At 38.8% G+C, this 26,930-nt stretch overlaps 1 protein-coding gene and 1 long non-coding RNA gene across 2 annotated transcripts in view; both read left to right on the forward strand.

The window, feature by feature from the left end:
- Positions 1-1,900: 1,900 nt before the first annotated feature.
- The window catches only part of LOC139120136 (uncharacterized), a 68,360-nt gene continuing 43,330 nt past the window's right edge, over positions 1,901-26,930 (forward strand). Inside the window, exons 1-2 of the mRNA XM_070684287.1 lie at positions 1,901-2,004; positions 10,432-10,684. The gene's annotated coding sequence lies outside the window, so the exon portion shown is untranslated. The remainder of the gene's footprint in view (positions 2,005-10,431; positions 10,685-26,930) is intronic.
- Positions 11,169-13,415, forward strand: LOC139120135 (uncharacterized). Its single transcript, XR_011549048.1, has 2 exons — positions 11,169-12,833; positions 13,226-13,415. It is a non-coding gene; the product is annotated as an uncharacterized lncRNA (long non-coding RNA).

Consider the following 26,930-nt stretch of genomic DNA (forward strand, 5'->3'; position numbering starts at 1 on the left):
TTTTTATTTTTCTTGGCCTTATACATGGGAGTCTATGGACTGCCTTATACATGGGAGTCTATGGAGACTGCCTTATACATGGGAGTCTATGGAGGTGAAAACTAAAAAGTCCTCTAACACGGCCAAATTTGATCGCATTGTGAAACAAATCGACGTGCATCTGTATGGGGTAGGGTACTATCCTTGTGCAAAGTTTGAAAGAAATTGACCTGGGCATGTCTGAGATATCTGCGTGAACGGACGGACGCACGGACGGACGCACACACGGACGGACATGACCAAACCTATAAGTCCCCCCGGACGGTGTCCGTGGGGACTAATAATCAGAGGGAAATCTAAATTATAGCAAAATGCTATTTACTAGTTGAAGCTCAGAATTAGCGGAGATGGAATTTTCTACATTGAAATGATCCAAAAAATCATTCATCGAGGTGGCACAAAACCATTTGAAAATTGATTTACAATGCAAAACTTTTTGTTCTATTTTAGAAATTATTATTTGGTTGTAAAGTATCTTCAACTCAACAATATCAAGTAGTCTGTTACTGGGATGACTAGGCAAGGTATTTATACGTACATCTAAGCATCAAATTTTCACAGACATTTTCATAGTGGTATCACATATATGGATTGCATATCCCACAATCTGATGTTACATTTGACAGCCCTGATGTTGGTATTTAATAGTGGTGCTAGCTCTTGCACAAGATGTGCATGGTGGTGACAATGAAGGAAGTGATGGAGATGAGGTGACATGGATACTGTATGTAGTCATATGACAATGAGGAAAACAGTAGGTTAACTGCCTAACAAAATTAGTGTTAAAGATTGTAGTGGTATCACTAGTGATAGGTTTATAACAAAAAGATGAAAAGTAATGTTGACAATATAGATGCATATCATAAGTGAAATAATATTCCATCTTTGGTTTATGAGACTTTAATTGTTACTTCAAAATTAAACACAACATTTTTCTAAACTACAGTAATTGAATGAGCATAACATATGCTCACATATGGTATCTGTAATTTTCCAAGACTTTGGCTGTCTTGTAGTGTCTGCCTTTCATTAGTTGCCAAGAATTGATTGCTTGAATACAAAGATTGCTTTCTCTGATATGAGGTAAATTGAAGTGTGAGACTGCATATAACGGAAAGGATGGATGTTTAAGGCACTTCACTTTTTTAAAAACAGAGTTTCCTAAAAATACTTTAGCTATATTAACAGTAGGTATCATGTATCACATTACTTCCAATTTGCATTCAATTTTGGTTTTGGCTTCAATATACAAGGAATTGCCAATCCTCTGAGCCACTAAATTCCCAAACAATTTCATGATAATATCTGCTTCTTTAAAATGAAACCTTGTTCCCGAATCAGAATTATGACTAATCCCAAACATTCAAAAATAAAAAATATAGAGGAAGACCATTTATTATAGATCGCTTTGCTCATTGTTTTAAGATGGATGGACCATTCGATATCCTGGGAGGGGGGTTCTAGAATATTCTTTTGTGGAAAAAAGATTGCAAGAAGTTGCCTTTGAAAAATCCAGTTTGTAGAAGGATGGTGGTAGGAAATGAAAATATTGCAAGCAGACATGTGAAGTATATACATGTAAACAATTAATACTTTCTAGTTCAGTCAATCTCCCTCCGCCCCACCCAAGATCGAATGGTCCATTCCTACCCTTGGAGATCACCAGTCTTTATCTTTAAAATCTTCACATTCATTTCTCTTCTGGTTCATCTTTTACTATCATTTTCGTTGGCTGGGGCCTTGGGTCGATAAAATCCACCTCCCCGAACATATGATGTCATCGCGCTATGATTGGTAGATAGAGGCTTACGTCATGGGGAATTCCGGAAAGGCCCAGTTAAGTTGCTGTTAAACTTGTTGAGCGAGATTTGATACTTCGTCAGCAAAAATTGCCACCATCTTTGTTGTGATCAACCGAACGAATCGGCGAAGATATCTTTACCTCAACTGGACGAAATCGCAAAGGTGAGTGTGCAAGCCAACGATAAAAGCCAAGCAAGGCACAAGATGAGATGATGGCGATCGCCGTGGTCCGGCTGTGATACATGTGAAATAGATTGCAACTGAGAGCTCCCCTTACTGATCGTGGTGTTGCTCAGAGGAAAGCTTAATCATGGCTTCAAATTTGAATTCACCTATGAAAGCATATTTGCTGAAAAATTTAGCGAAAGTTCAAGATTGAAGTTGATGTAAACTTACAATCAAACCATACACAGGAGGTAGTACCGGTACACAGAGTGCTACGGTCTGTCTGGGAAAACCAGCCCGAGCTGTAGGCGAAACTGCGCAACAACGTATCTCCAGGTTTTGCCTGGGTATGTGCACAGGTTATCGTAATGTTGAGGTATTTCGAGGTATCAAAAACGGAGGAGTGAGGGACAAAGTGCGGGACACGCAAACTGTAATTTTTGGCACTCTGAGGGACGTCCCGCACTGTGTAAAATATGGGACTCTGAGGGAACGTCCCGCAGAGAGTTAAAAACTAGACTCTGAGGGACCGGGGGGCGCCCACTACGATGTGCATTGGTCCATTACGCACTGACACGTTACTTTTCAGTTTGCAATGGATCGCCAACAGCGTCGTCGACATTTTGAATCCTGCCAACAGAACTCGAAAAGAAAGATGCAGCTACGCCAGGAAATCGCTTCTAACGTTTATTTCGTTTTTAGCAAAGAAGAAAATATAACTTTCTATGTAGCCCATTCTTCATGATGTTTTGTCTGATGTGGCGCTTGGATTGCCACCACTGTCATGGTGAGAAATGGTATAATATCACAAGCAGATCGTGCCTCGAAGTTTATCGAAATGCTTTTACGTAAAATCTGTCTGGAGACGTAATTTCTCGTGTGAACAGATTATGACATAGCAACCACAGTCCTAGCCTTGCGTACAGGTCTGTGTGTTCCCGGCGTTATACGTCCTCTCACATGTAGTAGGCCGTATAACGCCGGGAACAGAGTAGAGTAGATCGAAACGCAAACGGGGTGTTATTATAGGAAAGGCAGTGAATTATTTTAGAGCTGAATAAAATGCTGTTTCTGGCGTTGTATGTCTGTCGATCGAAATATATATTTTGTTCCCAGTTGATTAATCATGGGGGATGATGGCAGTCTCGATCTCCCCTTTATGGTTCGATATTTACTGACTCGGTCCTTCTCATTTTTGTCAATCGATGAAAGCATTTTCGTCTTCCATTGCATATTTCAATCTTACTTTGACCGATGTTATATCCTTACCTATAGTGTCATTAGTGTTGACCAACGTACAAAGACGTGGCCCATGCGCCCGGTTGACGAGATATTTTGCAAAACTGTGAAGAAATATTTGAACACGTACGGTCATGCTGTATGCATGGGGGCCCGGGAGACATCGATGTCAGTCTTTCCGGACTGTTTACATGTAGCTTAGGGGATATCATAGGAGATGAATCAGTTTGTTGAATAAAATATAACTTTTCGGACATATTTTATGTCAATTTTGTCAATGTTGGACTTTTGATTCGATTGAGAAACCAGAATCACCTACAGAGATGTCTGTATTAAACACGGACGCACAATTCGGAATAGTTTGTTGTGCTACGTCGGTCTCAGTCTTAGTGTCTCTCCCATAAATTTTCGAATCTATAGGCCTACACTTGTCGTTTCGATTCACAGGTAGCGGTACACCGATGACCAGGTATTGTATGTTCTTAAAACTAGTATATAAAGCAATTTTACGACACTCTTTGTCATCGTGTCTCCCCGTGAACGTCCTTGAACCTATGGACGTGACCATTGTTTTTCTGCGCCCATTATAGTGTAAACACCTCGTTCCCAGCAGAGTACTGTACATCATTGTACACTGTGTGTGTAAGCCCTAATATGTAGAACTGCTTGCTAATCAAAGGTAGGCTATATGTACAATCTGTTTACCAGTGTTGCCTCCATTCATCATGGAAATAAATGCCTTGGGACAAATTGAGAGAATAATATATTGATTTTAACACTAGTTCTAGTTTATTGACTCCTGTCTTGTGTTTTAAAATTTTCACAATTTACAGAAGTCAAAAAGTCCCCTTTTGATATTGCCTATGCCATTGAGATATTGCAACAGAAATCCTGAAATATGATTTCTTGGGTCAGAAAAGGGAATTGTTCAATTATGGAAAGGTATTAGTAAAGAATAAAGGGTCGTTACAGTTGCTAAAATTGCGAGAAAAACGGCATGTTTTTCCAGTACTTTTACAGTTCTGTGCTTTCCGTCCCTGTTACTCAAATAGAATAGTCATATTCACAAGCGCTATTGTTTTAAATCACGTCCAGGATGTGCTGTTGATTTTCATTCTTTCGTGCAATTTCATTCGTTTGAAGCAATTATCCTTTCATTTGACTGCTCTGTGGGACTCTTCTGGATATGTGTTTTGGATAAAAAGAACTCTACAGTGAAAGACATAAACTTCGACGGTGAGAGGTATACAATATCGGTTCAAAGTGAGATTACAAGTTATTTTAGAAGTTTTCAAAACCAGTAAAAATAATTCTGCGCGCCACTTATTGATAGTGTCTTCTTGTGAACGTCTTTGAATCCGTGACCGCGACCATTGTTTTTGAAGTGTTCGACGGTCGATGATCGGTAGATTAATGAAGACACATGTTACTGAACTATCGTGTGATTGTTAGCATGGTTAGGTAACAGACGGTGTTGTAGAGGGGATACGGCGAAATCCACGGCCCAAGGGAGCATGAGACGTACATCGCATGCTTTCTTACAACGAACGAGCCGTCGGTTTCCATAGCTACTACGTGAAATCCGGCCTCACCGATGTCCCGGGCCGATGTCCCTGTCATGATTCGGAGAACAACTTTCAAGCTGGGTGTTGAGGTTCAGATGTCCGATTTTTTTCATATTCAAAAGGCTTATTGATTTACAGAGAACGCCTGTCTTGTTTGTAGCTTTAACTTAGCACATGATGGCAATTGGAAATTCAAAGCCAAATAGCCAGTGGGAAAAAATTCGACGACTCGCTCTCACCAGCGGTCGCAATGAAAAAAAAATCGAAGTCTCTGAAGTCGGTATCATTGCTCCGCCATGTTTTTTGTTGGTTGTACGGCCAGTTTAAAGTCAAAGACTTTCTTCACGGTAAAATTCATATAATATTACCATACCGCGAAGTTCCCTGTGCATTTCAATATGTCTATTTGGAAGCAAAAGCATCACGGACATTCGATCGATGGTGATGAACTTTCTCCAGGCCATAACATGTCACCAGTTACGAACTTTACCGGTTTTCGATACGAAAGATGCAATATATTATCAGCGTTGTTCACGTTGTGTTTTGAGTCTGATATCGAATATAACAGGAAAAAAATAACGATTAGAGTGACGACAGAGACCATGCCCGATACGGGAAATTGACATCAACTTTTGCATTGAGCAGTGACTTCAGACTGATATATAAATGTCGACAATATAAAACCTTGAAAAATGCCACAGAGAGAGAGAGAGAGAGAGAGAGAGAGAGAGAGAGGTTTACGCTGTCGCGAACTGATTATACAATTTCTGATATGACTTCGGTATAGACGATACACAGACATCGAAAATGTACACCTACTTTCCAGAAATTCGACAAATCTTATAATAAGAGTAGAACAAATCCAAAAGTGTTGGTTGAAGTACATCTTCAGATGTTGGTTTTCTAAAGTTAGAGAATACTTACAGAAATATGGTTGTCATAGTCTTCTCTTAAAAACTATTATCTTCAACACCACGTTTCTTATGATTGGTGATGTCATTTTTTATTATTTTTACAAACTTTCAATGCATCAAACGCCATTAGACTATCTCATCTGCCTGTCAGGGAGTTACAATATATTTCCAAGGGCTGGCACGCGATGTCAACTTACGCGTCGTCCGTCGAGCGGCCGGTGCAGTGTCACAGATCGCTCCGTCTGTAATCGCGGCCACTTCTGATTTGACATCCACGTGCGTTTGAGGGTTTTTTGTTACCTAATTTGTCGACCTCACAAAATTTCAAGGTCCATGCTTTGAAGCAGTCTCAACATGGCAAACATGTCTCGCGTAAATTTCATCCTCGTCGTTCCAATTAATTCAAGACTGCCCATAGCATACAGCCCCAACATGGGGAACACGCAACTCTCTTCACCTACACGCCTTTCGATAAATTTTCAAGTATTACATGCAGTTTCAGCGACCTGCAGCGCAATGTTTAGTAAGCCCGATCTCCATGGGCCCGATCGTGATTTTGTGCTATACCAATGCACATCGTTGGGGCGCCCCCGTCCCTCAGAGTCCAGTTTTTAACTCTCTGCGGGACGTTCCCTCAGAGTCCAATATTTTACACAGTGCGGGGCGTCCCTCAGAGTGCGATAAATTGCAGTTTGCGTGTCCCGCACTATGTCCCTCACTCCTCCGTTTTTGATACCTCGAAATACCTGTAATGTTGCTTGGATAGTCGTTCGAGGTGGGCGGCCGCAGGTCGCCGTTTACTTGGAAAAAAAAGAAACGGCGACCTGCGGCCGCCCGCCTCGAACGACTATCCAAGCAACGTTACGATAACCTGTGGGTATGTGGACGGTAGCATAGACCCTATTCGTCACTTGGGCCTTCGTCCACACTCCGAAGGCCGAAAGCGACGAATAGGGTCTAGTCTATTATTAGTCCCCACGGACACCGTCCGGGGGGACTTATAGGTTTGGTCATGTCCGTGCGTCCGTCCGTTCACACAGATATCTCAGAGATGCAAGAAGCCATTTCATTCAAACTTGGTACAAGGATTACTTCATATGTCATACAGATGCACGTCGATTTGTTTTGTGATACGATCCAATATGGCCGCCAGGCGGCCATTTTATTACAATTTTTTCATGTACAGAGCCATAAATCAGACATGTTTCAACCGATTTTATTCAAAGTTGGTACAAGGACATTGACCAATGTCATAGATATGCACGTCAATTTGTTTTATGATACGATCCAATATGGCCGCCAGGCGGCCATTTTATTACGATTTTTTCATGTACAGAGCCATAAATCAGACATGTTTCAACCGATTTTATTCAAAGTTGGTACAAGGACATTGACCGATGTCATAGATATGCATGTCGATTTGTTTTGTGATACAATCCAATATGGCCGTCAGGCGGCCATTTTATTATGATTTTTTCATGTACAGAGCCATAACTCAGACATGTTTCAACCGACTTTATTCAAAGTTGGTACAAGGACATTGACCAATGTCATAGATATGCACATCGATTTGTTTTGTGATACGATCCAATATGGCCGCCAGGCGGCCATTTTATTACAATTTTTTCATATACAGAGCCAAAACTCAGACATGTTTCAACCAATTTTATTCAACGTTGGTACAAGGACATTGACCTATGTCATACATATGTACGTCGATTTGTTATGTGATACGATCCAATATGGCTGCATTGCAGCCATTTTGTTAAGATTTTTTCATGTACAGAGCCATGATACTCTCAGGCATATCTCAACCGATTTTATTCAAAGTTGGTACAAGGACATTAACCTATGTCATACATATGTATGTCAATTTGTTTCATGATATGATCCAATATGGCTGCATGGCAGCCATTTTGTTACAATTTTTTTGTGTCCTTAGCCAAAACTTGGGCATGTCTCAACTAATTTTATTCACCGATTTTATTCATTGTATAAGGACATTGACCTATGTCATACATATGCACATTGATTTGTTTTATGATACAATCCAATATGGGCGCCGTGTGGCCATTTTTTTTCCGATTTTTTCATGTCCGGAACCATAACTCAGACATGTATCAAGCAAATTTATACAAAGTTGGTACAAGGAAATTGACTTATTTATACATATGTATGTCGATTGGTTTCACGAGATGGTCCAATATGGCCACATGGTAGCAATTTTGTTATGGTTGTTTCATGTCGAGAGCCATAACTCTGGCAAGTCTCAACTGATCTTATTCAAAGTTGGTACATGTACATTGACTTACGTCATACATATACATGTTGATTTTTTAAACAGTAAGATCAAATATCATGCATGGCGGTGATTTTGTTACAATTTTCAAACGTACAGAGCCATAACTCAGACATATTTCCACCAGTATCATTCAAAGTTGGTACAAGGACATTGACCTATTTCATACATATGTTCGTCAATTTGTTTCACGTCATGTAGCAGTAACATGTCAAGTATTGAAATTTCATAAGTAGGCTGATATGTCCAGAAATACGTGCTGCATCAAATTCATGAAACTTTATACAGATGTTAACTGATGTTAAGCTCACATTGCTTTAACATTGAAAAAGACATTTATCAGTGTCATTTTAATTAATTTGTAATTGCATAAGTAATGAACTTTCCTAATTAGGGTGATATAGCCACAAATTAATACAACGTCAAATGTGATGAAACTTGATACAGATGTTGATCTCATAGTGTTGTAAATACTGCATCAAACTTTATGAAATATGGTACCAGTGATAATCTGTCAAGTGTTAGAATTGTATGCAAAAATGTTTTGCAACATCCTGTTGATTAATTTGTAGTTGACTTACATTTTCTGAACTTTAGGATGGTGGCCTACATTGGTTTTATGTTTTCATCACCATGGAACTCATTCTTGGCCAATGAGCGCCATCTGTATCAAAGTATTTTATCACAGACCTAATTAATGAAGAGGACTCTATCCTCTCTGAGGACCTGTAATCAAAGTACCCATTAACAAGTGGGGACTGTGTCATCAACGATGACTTGTTGTATTTTAATATAAATTGCCCTGCAACAACCAAAAGTCAGAAAACCTATGCCTTGGTTTAATGGGACCAAACTCATTCTGAAAGTTCAATAGCTCTGATTGCAAATGACATCATTTTTCTCATTAATATGCATATTTGTCTGCATTTTCCGCATAAATGACAAAAAGAAAACCTGTTAGTGTTACAATGGCTACTAAAAGACACATTCATTGTGTGAATTTATGGGTCTGCATGACTACAAGCTTCAATAACAGCCAGACATACAACAGCAAAATTTGTCCGAATTTTAGGCAGCATTGTCGGAAGTCGCATGCGTGCAACTATATTTAGTAAAAAACCTGGAATCCCAAATATGGCTTTATAAGCTGTTAATTAGGGTAAAATGAAAGTAAAAAATAGCTAACTTGCTAAATCTGTATTTAGATAATTGTTTTGATTAGGTAACGACAAATGACCCTATAAATGTTCCCAAATTTCTTTTGTTTTGGCTACCTTCATCAATGGCTTTAACACTTGATGTGGTCCCAAAAAGTTATGCATGGGAATTTAATGTCAATTTTGCAAAAATTTGTTTGCGTGCTTCAATAAATCCTCTGTGTCTGAAATGTGATATGATTGTTCATGAACCGCTGTCAGTCTTTCACCTTGATGTATGGAAATGGAAGAAAGGGCTGTTTGGAAACATAAATTTACTGTAACAGCATTGTGCAACCTTACAGCATTGTGGTACCTTGTACTAGGCGAACTAGAAAATCTGTAATGTTTAGTTTGGAAGTGTGAAAATCACTCCCCTCTTCAAAGATGAACCTATTCCATTATTTTGCAAGCAAAATCAGTGACACCGATCGGTGTCATAGTAAACTACCAAAAAAGTCTATGGGTTGGCTCACAGCAGTTCTGTGGCAATACCCATGACCAGAGCACGATTGATACGCGCACACAACAGCACCACTGCAATATCACAGCTAGTAGTACAGTAAGATATGATATCATTTCCATAAATATAGAATATCATACCCATCCATAATCTTAAGTTATAACCTATACTAGGTCTAAATTCATCCTACACACTCAATTGTTATAAACATACCCTTACCGAAAATTATTTCTACTGCAAATTTGCCGTAAGTTTGCTGCAAATATGCAGCAAGCATATAGCTTGCAGGAAGGAGTTGCAGAAGTTTGCAGCTAGCTGTGACCCCCCGCAAACCCTTAAAAACATACAGGACCTCTGGCCAAAAGGCCAAGAAGTGATATAAGTGTTTCGAAATAGTAAGCGCATCCTGCCCTACATGTGGCACCTGCCATATATCAATCTGTAAGTTAAATAACGGTAGGTAGTGGTACTAACTTAAGAGGCCCAATGTCACTGTGTATTACTGGTACTGAGTATTTAGAACTGCAAATTGGAGCACAATTTCGTTGACATTAATTTTCATTTCTGGAAGAAAGAAACAAAATGTTTCATAATATGTACCTAACTTTCACTGCTCAGTACACTACCTCAAAACAAATTCTATAACAACCAAATGATCTTACGAGAAGTTTCATAAGATGTAAAAGTGTACATGTACTTTCAACTTGCTGTCAAAAAATGACATGTATATGATGTTAACTTTTGCCAGATCTTATAAACAGTCATGGACAGTAACAGTGAAGACTCAACTGAGGCAAATGGTTCACTTCAAGATGGAGACAAGTCTGTTCTTGTGTCTGATATTCCGCCAGAACTTTGGAATGAACTATGTGGAACTCTGAAAGACAGATTGACCATTGCTTTTCAAAAACGGCAATATGGTGGTGGTGATGTTCAGAAGGTGGAAATATTAAGTCCTAGTGAACCCATTCGAGCAAGGGTCTCATTTACAAATACAGAAGGTATGTGTAATTTGTAAAGCTAAAGAAACAAAGTGCTCATGGAGGGACAAGCCAGTATACTTATATGAGTTTCTTTGATCGCTTTTCTTGTACATTCAGTGACTCCAAAATCATGACAACATACTATGATACCCTTTCTCACCAATTGCAACAGCTTCAAGAGAAAGATCTTGCTCAGTTTTGAAAGTAATTATTTGATCATGGTCAGCATTTGTGGAGTTTGTGCCCATAACGTGCACAGTAGATTATGAAAGAAAGCATTATGTTTACACATAAATAATTGCCAAGTTATGTTCGATGTAACTTATGTCCCTGTACCTATTAGATGTGAACTGTTCACCTATGATACCTTTGTAACGCTATACAATCATTGCAATCACAAATGGAAAGAAATTCTGAAGTAACTTTTATTGAACTTTTGAAAATCCAGCCTTCATTCCCTGTGTGCGTTCCTAACACACAGCGTACACTGCGTACGTACGCAGGGCTAGCGAGAGAGTTGCCGACATCGACGGTTATTTACGAAAAAAGAATAAAAGACTGGCATTTTTGGAAGCGATCGAGTAGCTGAGGTAGGCAGGGATACGACTTTGGCCCAAGAACGCTGAATTTCGGCAGTAATTTGGCTTTTTACGTCAAGTCCAAAAATGGATTTGAAGTCACCAACTCTACGTACGGGTCTTTGCAGGGCTGTGGTGAGCGGGGCTATTAGCTGTAGCGGAACACACAGCATCGTACGCAGGGCTAATTATTGCTGCAAATATGCAGCAACACATGATTGACATATTTCCCACTATTTCATTACCAGGGAGTACACACTACACACTGAGTACTGTTGCACTTCGTGACCAGTCATGTGTAAGCAACATAAAATTGATCTTTCATTTATATTTTATGTTCATTTATTTCATAACAGACAATCCACTTTTTAAATTATAATAACTGGTAATGCTAGATAATGAACAGCTTCAGTTATGCTGGTGAAAGCATTGCATGGATATAGAGTGCATCTATAGTACGGTATATACTGTAGTGACATAATGTAATAAAAGTGCCCTTTGACAATCCGGTTGGGTAAATTATGGTTGGATCGAAAACTGAATTTTTAGGGAAACAAATTTTTGAAACAGGGACTTGTCTGTCTTGCAAGTTACACCCTGTATTTTCTGCGAATGATACCAAAATGCAAACAATTTCGAACGAAATGCGCGTTTGATGATGGTCTGTAAGGACACGTCGCAGACTTTTGTTACTGCAAATCTGTACAGTAATGTTTCCGCTACTACCTCCAAGCAGAGTAGTGGCTGTGCTCCAAGCTATTCATCCCATCAATATAGTACATGTATACGGTACGTACAATGCACTGCAGCTTACAGTCTGTCCCATCGATGCCGCTGACAAAATCTCGCCTTCTGATAACATGGGTCGAGGTAAAAGGCTTTTGTCCATGTTTTCAGCGTTAGAGTTATATTGCCGAGCACAAATTTGAGGTTTAGGATTACACTCCATCCCGAGTCGCTGTACGAAAATTCAAAGCGCCGCTTCACCAACGTCCAACACGTCCTGTGTATCAGCTGCGAGCTGCCGACATGTTTACACTCTCCGGTCACGGTTCATCAAGGTCAGTTCGCGCATTGATATTGATTCTTCGTGCTGAAAGAATTTTTCTCTCTTTTTAGTCTTTCTATGATAAAAATAACCATTTTCATTAAACTAATAAATTAAATGCTATATTAAGTATGAAATATAACAGATTGGTGCAGATGTAGAGTCAATTCCAGCATTTAAAAACAGGACTACATTATCAATCGCGTAATGATTTATAGATCGCACTTCCGTTATCGTCATGAGGCTTGATCGGCGCGAAGTTAGATTTTAGTACCATCGGCCAGTGTCGACTGCGTACTTGTGAGCAGGGAGTTTTCTAGTGGACAATTTCGTGATCTTTCTGTGGAATCGCCAGCCAAATGATATCACATAGTTGCAAAAACGTGTATACAGTACCAGGGACAGGCGGAGTTCTAAATTTGTGAACGCCAGCGGCAGTAAAGATGCCGACTATATTTTCTGAGTACGGTATTTACACACAGCACGGTGAGACCTGCAACCGGACCGGGAATCGTCCAGCGTCTGCGAGCCGTTCAGAAATGTAAGTCAATGTACCGTTCGTCTGTACATCGATCGCTATAATTATGTTCTGTAATCGTTGTATTGCAATCTTTACCTAAAGATAAATTTTCGTTGAGTACTGATTCATACTGAATTCACTTTCGTTTCACAACAGTTACTTACAGTAAGTGCTGAGATTTTTGCAGATTGTCGCCGTCGTGTATGTAAACAACATACGGCGAGTTGTCCGCTGTCGGACATTTAAATCATTATTAATTTAATTTCGATCATGAATATTTATGCATTTTCTGCTTCAATTTTTCAACTTGATTTTGTCTCATTTTCAATAATTATCGATTTCTTTCATGAAATTTACAATATTTGGTCAAACGGTAAAGACTTACACTCTTCCCTGAACGATTTATTTTTCAGAATCCATTGCTGGTACACTAAAGGGGACAAGAAATTCAGAGAACAGAAAGCCAAATCGCAGCCTTTGACAGTAATGTAAATGTTACATGAAACTTCTCAAGTCAAAAGAAAATCTTGACATGATCATGACACTTATGTGGCATGAAATGAACATGGCATATAAAATAAATTGTACCACAATTGAATTTAACCTTTTTTTCTCTGTCATCTTTTTGTTTATAATAACTTTATTTGCGCTGACCATTGTTTCTCGTGAAACTGGTATTTCAGAGTTTAGTTGGATAAATAATATTTATATATTGGCGGACTGTGGACAGCACAAGATGTGTTTTATCCAACTAAACTCTGAAATACCAGTTTCACGAGAAACAATGGTCAGCGCAAATAAAATAATTTGCTGTATGGAGTTTGCGGCAAATTTTCAGTAACATTCAAATCAATTTGCCGCAAGTTTGCTGCAAGGATTGTGCCGCAAATTGCTGCAAAGAGTTTGCAGCAACGTTGCCGCAGGGAGTTTGCGCATATTTGCAGCAAGTTCACAAGAAACCTAATTTGCATCTGAAAAATGAACCACCCGCATATTTGCGGCATATAGTTTGCTGCAAATTTACTGCAAAGCTTGCTGGAAATTTGCAGTAACAGTTTGCGGGAGGCCTAAAATTTCGAAGCTAACACTGTATGCATTGTGTAAGTTTGTTAAAGGTATGAAAATCGATCCCAGGGCCTAGGAGTGGCACATGTAAAACAGTGTGTATCTTTGCGTCAGAGGCGGAATAAACTATGAGTGTATCTATTTATCCAGGAAATCTTAATCCCGACTGCTATGTTTGTACGCATATAGAGCCAGCCAACGTTAGGGACACGAAAAACAACACAGGGAACAAACAGGCAGTGGCTTTGAACAAAATCAATGTACCTGGTACTTCACCGATATTCGTAGCTTGACGCACTTTGAACATAGCTCGTAACAAGGGACAGAGGAAAGCCCATGGAACTACGTGTACAACTATAACAGCCACTCATGTAGTTGGTGCACAGTGGAGATTTTTTGGATCAACAACTTTGACGGATGATGGACTGACCTTTCCCACTGCAAGCCAATTATTATCTTACTCGATTCAGCACAAAATTTTCGTATTGACTGTTGACGCGGTGTTTACAGTTGTTACGTGGTGGCAAATCCTAGTCGAATCGACGACTGCTGCGTAAACAGTCACTGAATAAACTATGCACGCATTTACGAGCACTGGATATTTTTACCGTTTTTAATCGAAAACCGTCCATATACGGGTATGACGTGACAAAAACAACCCAAGGAATCTGGCGTACATTGTTACTGAATTACTTTGCCAAACAATTCACCTAAATTCGGAACGATGATCATACAGAACTCTGCAGGTTTCCGGACTAAAGGATCCCAAACCGACCGGATCTCAGTCAACTGTACCGGGCTCGACGTCTACTCTGTCAGCGTCAACTCAAACTTTTCATTCCAGACAACTTTACCCAACAAACTGGCAAAAAACTAAATTTACGTTGAAAAAAAAATCAAACTGTGTATCAATTGAAAAAATCTTACCGGGGCCACGGAAGCAAATTAAATAGCCAACAAACCCCAACAGAAACAGAGGAATGATCATTAGTGTGCAAGGTCGCTGTATTATATGTCAGGGTAAAAAGATTCTAGCTTTGAAATTTCAGGACAGTACAAAAGGCGGGGCAGAATTAGACAAGATTACGACCTATGTGTTACCGCCGATGGTACAACGGCTGTTGATTTGAACTGCTCCGGTCGAAAATTGTCAATACAAAGACATGATGTCAATAATTTTGCGAGATTATAAGTACCCGCTGTCTTCTCGCCAAATAGCTGCGATCAAGATTATTATGATAGAAGCAATTGACCGCCGAACACCTGCTTGCTCTTCTTATACACAACGTGTAAAAATGGGTTATTCCTGCTGAGAAATACGACAACAAATATTGCAATGTGAATTTCTTACTATCTTCCTCGCAATGATTTTTACGCTCCCATATATGCAAATGGGAGGTATTCGTATAAGGTGGAAAAATGGCGTCTGTGTGTATGTATGTAAGTATGTATGTATGTCTGTTAGTCCGTCCGAATCAAAAACTCCTAAACCGTAGCACCTACTGTCCTAGTATTTGGTGTACAGGTGCACCTAGGGGTGGAGATGTGAATTTGTTCAAATGAACATGTCAGTGCCAAAAATATGCAAATGAGGGGGGAAAAAGGAAAAATCCTACAAATGGCTAAAACTCAGTAAGCATTGGTCAGATTTGGTTGAAACTTGGTATGCAGATTTCTTTAGGTATTCTAAATTATGTGTGCGAAAATTGGGATGAAATTTGCATGTTTGTATTTTTAGGGTATTTTTTCCGTTTTTAGTCAAAAAATCTTGTTTTCTGAAATCGCTCGTCTGAATGCTATGAAACTTAATATTCATGTTCCTCAGAATGACTTCAGTCATGCTTGTACAAATTGTATTGATATTGTCATATTTGTAATTTTGGGGCAATTTTCTCAATTTTTGATAAAAATTTTTTAATCCAAAAACTGCTGATTTGATAGCTTTGATACAATGTATTTGGTATATTGGTATCTAAGATTAATTTCAAATAATGTATTGAAGGTATGTTGAAACTGGCAATTTTTTTTTATTTTTGGGGCAATTTTTGCCTTTTTTGGTCAAAAAATTTTTTCTCCAAAAACTTCTGATCTGGTAGCTTTGATATCTAGTGTACAGGTTCCTAGGGTTTATGTTGATTAGATATATTTAAAATTAGGATGAAATCTGCAATTTTGTATTTGGGGGCAATTTTCTCATATTTGGTCAAAAATTTGTTTCTCAAAATTTACCAGTCTGATTGCTTTGATATTTAGTAAACCGGTCCTTAAGGTTTTTGTTCATAAGATATATTGAAATTAAGTTGAAATCCGGAATTTTGAATTTTTGGGGCAACTTTGCGAGACTTTCAGTTTTACTGGGATATCTTTCATTTTGTATTTTTAAGATTTTTTTTGGTAATTTTATACCTACTGGAACTAAGAGTATATAATGTGGTGATTTAGTAGGCATTTGATATGGTAAACTGCATTAGGTGTTGAAATGCGGCAAAAAAATCCTGGCAGATTTTGAAAAAGTTCCTAACAAATGCCAATAAAAAAAATTCAGCCAGAGAAGGTTTGACAAAAAGAAAAGGTGAGAGAGTGGGGAAAAACGAATGTACAATGGATCGGATAAAAAAGATAATGTACAGGTCTCATCGATCTTCCAGACACCATCCCTTATCAAATGGTCCACCCCGATGTATTTTTGTGCACAATTAACCATGCAGTGTATTTTAGTTTAAGATGTCAAGTTAGGTAAGGATTTGAAAGGAATAGTCAAGTTCACCACAGTTTAACTTTATCTCTTGTGTCATCATCCTTGTGTAATTGGTTAAGTTTGTAAGTTGTTCCAGATGTGGATGTACCAGCTGTTCTGGAAGAAAACAATGTTTACTTTTTCCTGTAGGGTTTCTGAGTTGATGATTGTATGTTGAAATTTCTCCATGTATCTGGTGTATGGGCAAAGTGTAAACATTGGTTGCATGTCATGTATTTCAGTCTATGTCAAATATTGTAAATGAAAAATCAAGAACAGTTTACTGTGTGCTTGTAAAAGATAACATATTTGTCAATACATAAACTGCCTTGCAGATTGATTGTCTCAAATATTATCACAGAAGTAGAAAAGGAAAAGAAACTAATCAAATTGCTGTAACGTATTCACCTTCGTGCCTGTATAGGCCTATACTTAACTATTTTATCATTACATTCAGCTGTTTGTTATATCTTTATCACTCTCCATGGGCCAAGGCACACTTGGGGTCAATTTCATCACTCTGTGCCAGTCTGTGTATGTCAGTCTGTCTGTATATGTATGTCCATGTTTCATACAATTGTTGACTTGTTTTGATAACTATATGGGAGCGAACAGTGATGTTGTCACTATTTTTTATCTGTGTCTATTTTACCATGGTTACTGGACCATTTCTGACGATTTTTACTGACAATGAATCAGTTCACACTTATCGTGGAAACACATTGCAAACACGTTCAAAAAATTTTCATCACATGAAAGATTACCGTAATCCCCGTTCCAAAGATGTAGGAAATGTATAATTGGTTGTTTATCATGAACAATCCCGAACTGCAGCCTCTAAATACAAAATGATTTTTCTTCTGAACAACAACTGTTCCCGACAACTTTACAATCGCACTCCGGTCATCACATGACGGTTGTAACCGTACATGTGCTGCCGCCAATGGAGAATCAAAAAATCAAAAGTCAAAAAGTATAGAAAAATATCAATATCCAAGCAATGTAAAACAGAGTAATTTTGATAGGGTCAATTTATTGTATATTATAAAAAATCTCCAGGCCACTCGGAACATCGTAAGATTATGATCTCACTCGTTCGAATACTATACTCACACGGTAGGGTAAAACTGGGAACTCAGATCGTTATATACTGCTTCCGCCAAGCGAATCCGCTTAGCTAAAGATGGTAAAATGACCATAATTATTATTGCTAGTCTCTGTAAATTTTGCCGACTATTCGTTAGTAGTTGTCAAATTTCTTGAGTTTGTCCGAAAACTATTTCAGTGAATGACGTAAGGTTCAAGACATGTGAGTGCGAACGCAATATCGATATCGGGAAAGCAAAATCAGTCACAGACAATCGAGGAAGAACATAAGAGTCTATTACATGTAATCTGCGAATTGAATGAATCCTAGGTTACTATGAAAGTAAAAAAGGTAATGTTGTGCCCTGGTTGGGAAAGAAAAAATGATCAAAAAAACGTCAGATAATATTAGAGCAATTTAGTAAAAAACAAGCTCAGAAAAACGTGTAGAGAAGAATGACATCACGGCGATCTTCAGGCCTTTCATCATGTTTCAGTCTGAATGTCAACATTTGATGCTATAATCTATTTCAAGTGTCTCTTTTTGGTCAAATCCGACCGAGATGAGTCAATCGCGATTTAGTTTCATCGCCCCGACCCGACAGGAAATAATGCAGCTCATGGGCACCTGCATAATCGTGGCATGAACGTATTCAATGGGCGTCCACTGCCTCGGCCATTGACCATGCATCGCCAGCAAACAACGGTTTTAGACGTCACGAGAGCATTCTTTTCGCACTTGGGTAGGCAATTGGATTTGGATCGGACTCGAGTTGATTTCGGCCGAAAACAGTCAGAAAAGTAGTTTTTCGTGCTCCGTCCAAATTGGATCCGCATGTTGCCGGTTTTGTCCATGGCAATCAGCAGAGCCGTGGTGGGAGGCCGTATAACGCCGGGAACACACGGCATCGTACGCAGGGCTAGGCCACTATATACTTCCAAAAGAGATCTATCATAAAATATCGTACTGCAGGTCAACATACACATCACCCATTTATAGGCCTACAGGTACACAGATCAACAAACAAACAGGGAGAGGCAATCTGCTTGAAACCATGAAGCAGTCCGTTTGTGTCTGAACTCATCTGAGACTCGTGTTCAGTAACCGTTGGTCAAGTATTTTGTTCGGTTGTAAGAATCGTTTATTCATTGTTGACATCGTAATCGATCCGATGTACACAACCAATGTTTGATCGTTTGCACCTTTTCGCGTCCCCTCGTGATTGGCAGCTGTTTGAATGCTTTCATCTATTGTTCTGTGGACGCTTTGAACACAACATCGAAGCAGTTTTGGCATTAAAAATCAACTTAAAATGGAAAAAATGAGAGAATTTCACCAACAAGGTGATGCAACAAGTATTCACAAAACGTAATATGTTGGAACAGTGCTTTAATTTACACCATGGTTGTTGAAAGCTCCAGATTTTCGGGAGCATTCGTTGACGCTGTTACCATACGCCACTCATATTGGATTATGAATGCCCAGGGAGAAAGGGGGTATTTATAGGCTCCCCCTGCCTTTAAAGGTGCATGTCAGTCCATTGCTTCTTCTGAAATTCTGAATATCTCTTTGATATTTTGTGTAGGGATGTGCCACAACATGTGATAGAGGGACTGTAGCCATGATGTGAAGAGCTCCCATTGTTCAAATAAAAGTAATAGCCCCAAAAATGAGGTTGCAAAAGATGAAAATGGTAAACAGCCTAGAACTCTGAAACTACTGATATATGAGAAACTCATAAAGATAGCATTAGAATCAGATGATAAACAGTAGGGAGTGATAATAAAATAGTGAAGTACACAAGCACTTAGGATACTTATATAATACCAATTTAATAAGTCAGAGACCCCACGGACATCGTCAGGGGGAGACATACCGGTAGGATTGGTCATGTCCGTGAATCTGTGTGTGCATGCATGCATCCATTCATGTTGATATCTTAACCATACCGGTCCAGCGATTTCATTCAAACTTAGTACAAGGATTACTCCTTATGTCATTCATATGCATGTCGATTTGTTTGTGATTCAACCCAATATGACTGCTTGATGGCCATTTTGTTTTGTGTATTTGATTTCGGTGCATCTGTTCATGCCAATTTCTCTGCGATGCTGCGAGCGATTTTATTCAAACTTGGTACATGGATTACTCCTTATATCATACATAATATGCATGTCGATTTGTGTTTTGATCTGATCTAAAATGGCTGTGTGGTGGCCATTTTGTTTTTGGCCATAGTTTTAAGAAGTGGTAAAAGGTTTAAAAATATGAAAGTCTGTGTATTCACGGGGCCATTGTGACTATCATTTTATGACTGATTTATTTTCAGTGTTCCAACCCTATCGCACTGTGTCCGACACATAGTACCGGTATATGTCAAATTATTTAAATATGTAAAATCCTATTTGAAACGTCCATGTTTAGAGAGATGGTGTACATTTCTACCAAACTGAAGTATTTTCGGTCCTATTCAAAACATTAATGCATATAAAAATATTCCTGAAAAATATTAGAGCCGTACGTCTTTTCAAAATAATGCGCAAAGCATAGTGTTTAGAAGACTTTTATTTGATTGGAACAAGGCCTTTCTGAAGAAAACATGAATCTTAGTAAAAGAAATATAAACCATGTGAAAAATATCATGCAGAATTTACATTACGTCTGAAACTGGTGAGTATACTTAGTCTCAGTAATCAATTTCAAGATGTGAACAGGGCGGAACTTTTTATCCATTTCTAGAGAGAATTTACTTACTCCATGATATCATGATACATGTATCTGGATCTTGAGTTGAACAGATTTAATTTGGAACACATGGAAATGTCTCTTTGGCACCGTTTTAGGCTCAAGGACAAAAAATAGCCTCTACTAAGAATTCTCTGACAAATATTGTCATAGAATCACTCTATAAATTATGTTATAGTGACTGCATTTCAGCGCACCTCGGTAGTATTCATTTTAGGTATAATTCTTACCGCAAATGTTTTAATTCAAAGAGGATTTAGAGAAAAGGAACGAGAACATGATCTTATCGCCGACAGGTTCGCGGTGGTCGTGCAAACGTAAAGCAATTTTTTAAACTAAAATTGTGCAACATTGTATCCATTACCATCCAGTAGGTTTATGCTTGACACGGCCCATATACAAGTGGAAAGCCTACCTAATTAGCAACCCATCTGGAGTCCATTACGGGAAAGCTCCATTAACTTAGGAATACCCTACTTAGTTATCAGAGGATCAATTTCACAGACCTGCCTTTCCTACAATGGCACCAGCTAGATAAGATAAACATAACAATGGAACATTCACACCTTTGGGGATTAAAAGTCTTCTGTTTGTCACCCAAGTTGGTCAGGTAAGGACTCAGGTTTCAGGTACCATGCAAGTTGATGCAGTCTTTCCCCTAGTGCACTTCGTTGTCATTTTATAGAGAAGGATATATGATAAGAAATTTAAATACCCTTTCAAAAATCAGTTTTCAGTGCTTCCTTTGACAACTTTGCGATATTTCCAATCAAAATTCGCACCTTCTCAAAAGTGTGTGTGCGATTTCTATTTTTTTTTAGCTCATATTTGGTTTTGTATATAAATACCAAAAGAGCTTATATGATGAGTCGGTGGCGTCTGTATGTCTGTATATTTGTGGGTATGTATGTGCGGATGTATGTCCGTCACACACAAAGGCTCCAATACTGCCAGAGCTACCATCTCAGTATTTGGTGTACAGGTAGATGCAGGGGTTGAGATGTGAATTTGTTCAAATGAACACATCAGTGTCAAAAATGTGCAAATGAGGTAAGAAAAAGTGAAATCCTGCAAATGTGCAGGAGTGATGGCATGCCAGTAAGAAAGGCCAACTCCACTGATCTTGAGTCATTTCCTGTCATTGTTTATGAACTGTTACATATTAACAGACCAGCTGAAACCATAGACAGTAGAGGGGGAAGAACCGTCTATACTCAAACTAAGAGGGGCTTTACTATGCATGTTGCTTAAGTTGACCTCCAGTACCTAAAGTTTCAGACCTTAATTACTTTTGTCATTCTTGTTTTTCTGGTTTAAATATTTCTTGTTGTTTTTCTGGTTGTACTGTGCAGAAATCATTGTCATAACATCAACGTAGAATTTTCCTCCACTGAACAGATAGAAACAACATTTATTGTTAATTATTGGTAACCCATACTGGTATATACCAATTCTGATCAAATTTGAGCGATACCGTATAATTGCGGTATTTTCCCATTGCTATAGAAGTTGGTATGCATGTTCCTAAAGATGACCTCCAGTACCTAAGTTGCAGGCCTTATTTGCTTTTGTCATTCTTGTTTTCTGGTTGAAATATTTCTTGAATTTATTTTTGAAAGTTAAGCGCATATCAATGTTTAAGACACTTTTAATTGCTCAAAATATATATTCCATTACAAAAAAATATTGAAGGGCAGCATCGAATAATCTCAGGTAGTAGCATACAGATGCATTCTAACTGACCGTAAAATAAAAAACGCGAATCATAAACCACCAAAGAGAATGAAAAAACAGCTCTCAGACAGAAAGTGGTTCAGGTTTCATATCAAGTTGGATCGTTCACACATGCGTGGGGATAAGATTGGCATGGCATAAAACGGCACTGCACCGGAAACACTTGCACGAGCTGAACGACACGCTCACCACACATTCCGATAGCATTTAACTGTGACAAACATCCAGCAAGACTCTAACGCCTATGTAACACAGTTGCTCATCTGTCAGGCTGGTCTGTTGTTCATGTAGCAGCCTGGACAATCTGCCAATAATGTGGTCACTAACTAACTCGACGTCGTCCACGTTCAAAATAACTTCAGTGCCACCACGTGTTTTGGACTCCCTAACAAAGTGATGAATAACTTGATGTACCAGATATGAACTGAAAATGCTCATGTGTTAGTACTTTGTGCCCTGTGGGCACAAGGTACTAATGTGATGGCAAGGTACTAATGTGATGCCCAACATAGTGGGCCGTATGCTGTGGACGCAGGTATCTCAGAAAAGCTCAGTAACTTTTTCTGAAATTTGGTCTGGTGGTCACTTGGGCATGTATCTCAAACGGCCTTTTTTTTTGATTGAATCATTTTAAAGTCACTTTTTTAGTTTTTTTGTGAAAACCACTATTTTCAATTTTTCCTCAAAACCACTGATTTGATTATTGTGATGTTTGGCATGGGTGTTCGTATAGTTGAAATGCCGTCAGAAATGTTCAAAATTTGGTGATACATGCCTTGTATTATTTTTAAACAATATTTTTATCCATTTTTATTTTATATTACTTGATTTTGACTCGCTTTCGTTAAAGCTAGTACCGTCTGCGCATGCGCACAACTTTAGGACAAAATCTGAGTCTGATCGAATCGGACGCCATCTTGTTTCTCGGTCTTGGCACATTTTTTACGTTGTGAACGTTTCACTGTGTATTTCAATATGTTCTATAGTTATGAAGTTGACAGTGATGCACTTTTGCGGCTGTCGTGTATTTTTTGGTACGAAAGGTGCCTTTGATCGACTGAAGAATGATTGCCTCCGTAGGCGATAAACACCGGTACCGGCAGGCATATCAGTTCTACTGAGGAAGTAATCCACTGGCGCGTACAGGTCAGGGACTCACTTAGGGGAGAACCACTTGATTTCTAGGGGGGGGGAGGTATGGAGGATTTTGAGAAAAAAAATGTCACCAGGTGAAATAAAAGAAAAAAATTAAGCCTGTAATGGCTTGAGAAAAAAAAATACTCATAACAGACAGAAATAAAAAAGGAACTGTCACAATGCAGTTGAAAAGAGCAAAATTTTGGAAACTTCATTCTCATGTATTGTTTGCTAGCATGTTGCCACAGGCAGCGCAAATGTTTTTACCACAAGCAATTCTTATGTGTTTTTTCCCAGCATTCACTACTATCAGTTCTACTGAGTTCAGTTCTACATATCAGTTCTACTGAGGAAGTAATCCACTGGCCAGTACAGGTCAGGGACTCACTTAGGGGAGAACCACTTGATTTCTGGGGGGGAGGTATGGAGGATTTTGAGAAAAAAAATGTCACCAGGTGAAATAAAAGAAAAAAATTAAGCCTGTAATGGCTTGAGAAAAAAAAAATACTCATAACAGACAGAAATAAAAAAGGAACTGTCACAATGCAGTTGAAAAGAGCAAAATTTTGGAAACTTCATTCTCATGTATTGTTTGCTAGCATGCTGCCACAGGCAGCGCAAATGTTTTTACCACAAGCAATTCTTATGTGTTTTTTTTTCCAGCACTTATGATATAAGCATTCACTACTTTACACCTCAGTGCACTATATGTTTTCCTTCCCTTTTCTGACCCAAGAAATCATATTTCAGGATTTCTGTTGCAATATCTCAATGGTACAGGCAATATCTATATGGGACTATTTGACTTCTGTAAATTGTGAAAATTTAAAACACAAGACAGGAGTCAATAAACTAGTGTTAAAACCAATACATTATTCTCTCAATATGAATATGTTAGAAAGATTACAAGTTGACAATGAAAAATGAGGAACAACAAATATAATGAAATACAATGTGTGAGCCTTGTTTCTCTGACCACAAAAGATAACATTTCCCCTGAGAACTTAATAGGAATTGACTGTTTTAAAGAAAAGCAGGTATAGTACTGATCATTGTTTATTTGCCAAAAAAGTGTTCTATAATTTAAAGTTGTATATATACTAGACTTTCCATTTTGTTTTCATTTGTTGGAATGTAAAATGAATATATAAAACCATCCTGTGATATGTGAAACACTGGCTTAAATTTGAAAAATTGCACTGCTACTCCATTTGATAAAAAAAATTGATGCAGGTCTGACAGTTGAAATAAAAAAATGCTGTCTCTCTGACCAAAAAAAAGTTCCCATACCCACTTCCTGCATACCCCCCCCCCCCGAAATCAAATGGGTCTCCCCTTAATATGCGCATGCGCATATAACAAGTTAGCGTTGTTTTGCAAGGACTTTGAAAAATCAAACCGAGGCGATCTTGTAAATATGAAGTTCACAGTGATGGTACTTTTGTTGCTGTCATGTATTTTTTGGCACGAAACGCTCCTTCGATAGACTGAACAATGATGGCCTCCGTACTCAGTACTCGTACTCCCCAGTACCAGTGAATCCATTGCCTTAGCGAGGCAATCCCACTGGCGGCCCCTACAAGTACTAATAGCTGGGTGAGAGCGAGGGAATGCTCTATCCTTCTACCTCCATGTCATAACAAACTAGCGTCGTTTTATGTTGATGTACTGTCCTTTCGACATAGCGATAACTTTTAGTTTTCTGTTGCCTATTTTGGGTAATTTCGACAGTTGTGCATTGATTTTGACTTCGATCGCTAAAGACAGTGTGTGCTTATGTTGACCGATTTATGCGCACTTCAGAATCACGGCATAATCCGACACATGGTAATTTGGCATGATCATCAGATCGTACATGATCCGAGATTGCACTTAAGCAAGGTCACGATAACTAATGTTGTTTGTTTCACTGTCGTTTAATACCTATATTTCCACTAAAAGACCATTAGAATTTCCTCCTGGCTACTTTGAAATCGTGCATTGGCATGCATGTAGTTAGCTGTGGAAACGCAGCTATCTGTTGGCAGGGTAGCGGGGCTCGCTATGCGGGTCAAAGGTCAACCCCGCCACGGATAAGGATGTCGCTCGTTCGAACGTGAATAGCGTGACGGTCGGTCAGATCCTTATTAGCATATCAATAGAAGTCAAAGTTCGCTGCTGGAGTGAAAATCTTGAGTACTCCTTGGAAAATCGGCCGAATTACGTAAACGAACCAAAAGGAGTAAGGTAATGAGCAATAATCAGAGTTCAGGCAGGTATAGGTCATTTTATTGAATTACGCTCACTTTGGTTTATTTTGCTGTTCAAAGTTCCGATACATGTTGTGTCGTCGTAATAGACCCACTTTCGATGGCAGTTGGCCCGCAGCTATCCGTGGCGGGGTTGACCTTTGACCCGCATAGCGATTCCCGCTACCCCGCCAACAGATAGCTGCGTTTGCACAGCTAGCATGTAGTTGTCAACATCACTATGCTTGAATGTAGTAGACTCTTACTATGAATATATCGACTGTCACTGCATATTGCATATGTGTGCAAGTCACTCAATATCATATCAAAAAATGTAGTATTGCTATGTTTGAGCTGCCAGAAGCCAGAATTTACAGTTTATGAGAAAGTTATCTTACATGTAAAAAAACTACTTGAACAAATGCAAGCTATGTTGTATAACTATCGTGAATAACATAATATTTTGTACCTATCACCGTGTCAGAAAATCAGAAGGAAACAACCAGTCAGACAAACTGTGGTCAGGATGATACTGTCCTATTTTAATATTTGTCTCTCGCACACACCAGATACTCATGACTGTGAAACAACATTTCCATATAATTGTATATTCAGTTTTTAGTCCCCACGGACACCGTCCGGGGGGACTTATAGGTTAATTGGTCATGTCCGTGCGTGCGTGTGTGCGTGCGTGCGTCCGTGCGTGCGTCCGTCCGTCCGTTCACGCAGATATCTCAGAGACGCCTGGAGCGATTTGATTCAAACTTGGTACAAGGATTATCATCTATGCCATACATATGCACGTCGATTTGTTTTACGATCCAATTCAAAATGGCCGTCTGGCAGCCATTTTGTTTCCTGTATTTGATGACGGTGCGTATGTTCACGCAAATTTCTCAGTGATTCTAAGAGCGATTCCATTCAAACTTGGTACATAGATTACTCTATATGTTATACATATGCACATTGATTTTTATTTTGATCTGGTCTAAAATGGCTGCGTGGCGGCCATTTTGTTTCCTATATTTTACGACTGTACGTTCGTTCACGTAAATTTCTCAGAGATGCCGGGCGCGATTGCATTGAAAGTTGGTACCTATATTAATCCTTATCACATATATATGCACGCCGATTTTTGTAATGATTCGATCATAAATGGCTGTGTGACGGCCGTTTTCTTTCCTGTATTTGATATCCATCCACAGGGTCCCCAGGTATGATCCACAGGGGTTCCAGGATGAAATTAATACTAATGCTGTGTCTATGCATAGGGGCTCATGAATGCAGATATCTGAGATATTCCTGTGCCAATTCTTTTTAAACTTGGTACAAGGATACTACACTATGGCATACACATGCAGGTCTATTTATATTGGTGTGGCATG

The sequence above is a fragment of the Ptychodera flava genome, chromosome 20 (assembly GCF_041260155.1).
Source record: "Ptychodera flava strain L36383 chromosome 20, AS_Pfla_20210202, whole genome shotgun sequence".
Taxonomy (NCBI): Eukaryota; Metazoa; Hemichordata; class Enteropneusta; family Ptychoderidae; genus Ptychodera; species Ptychodera flava.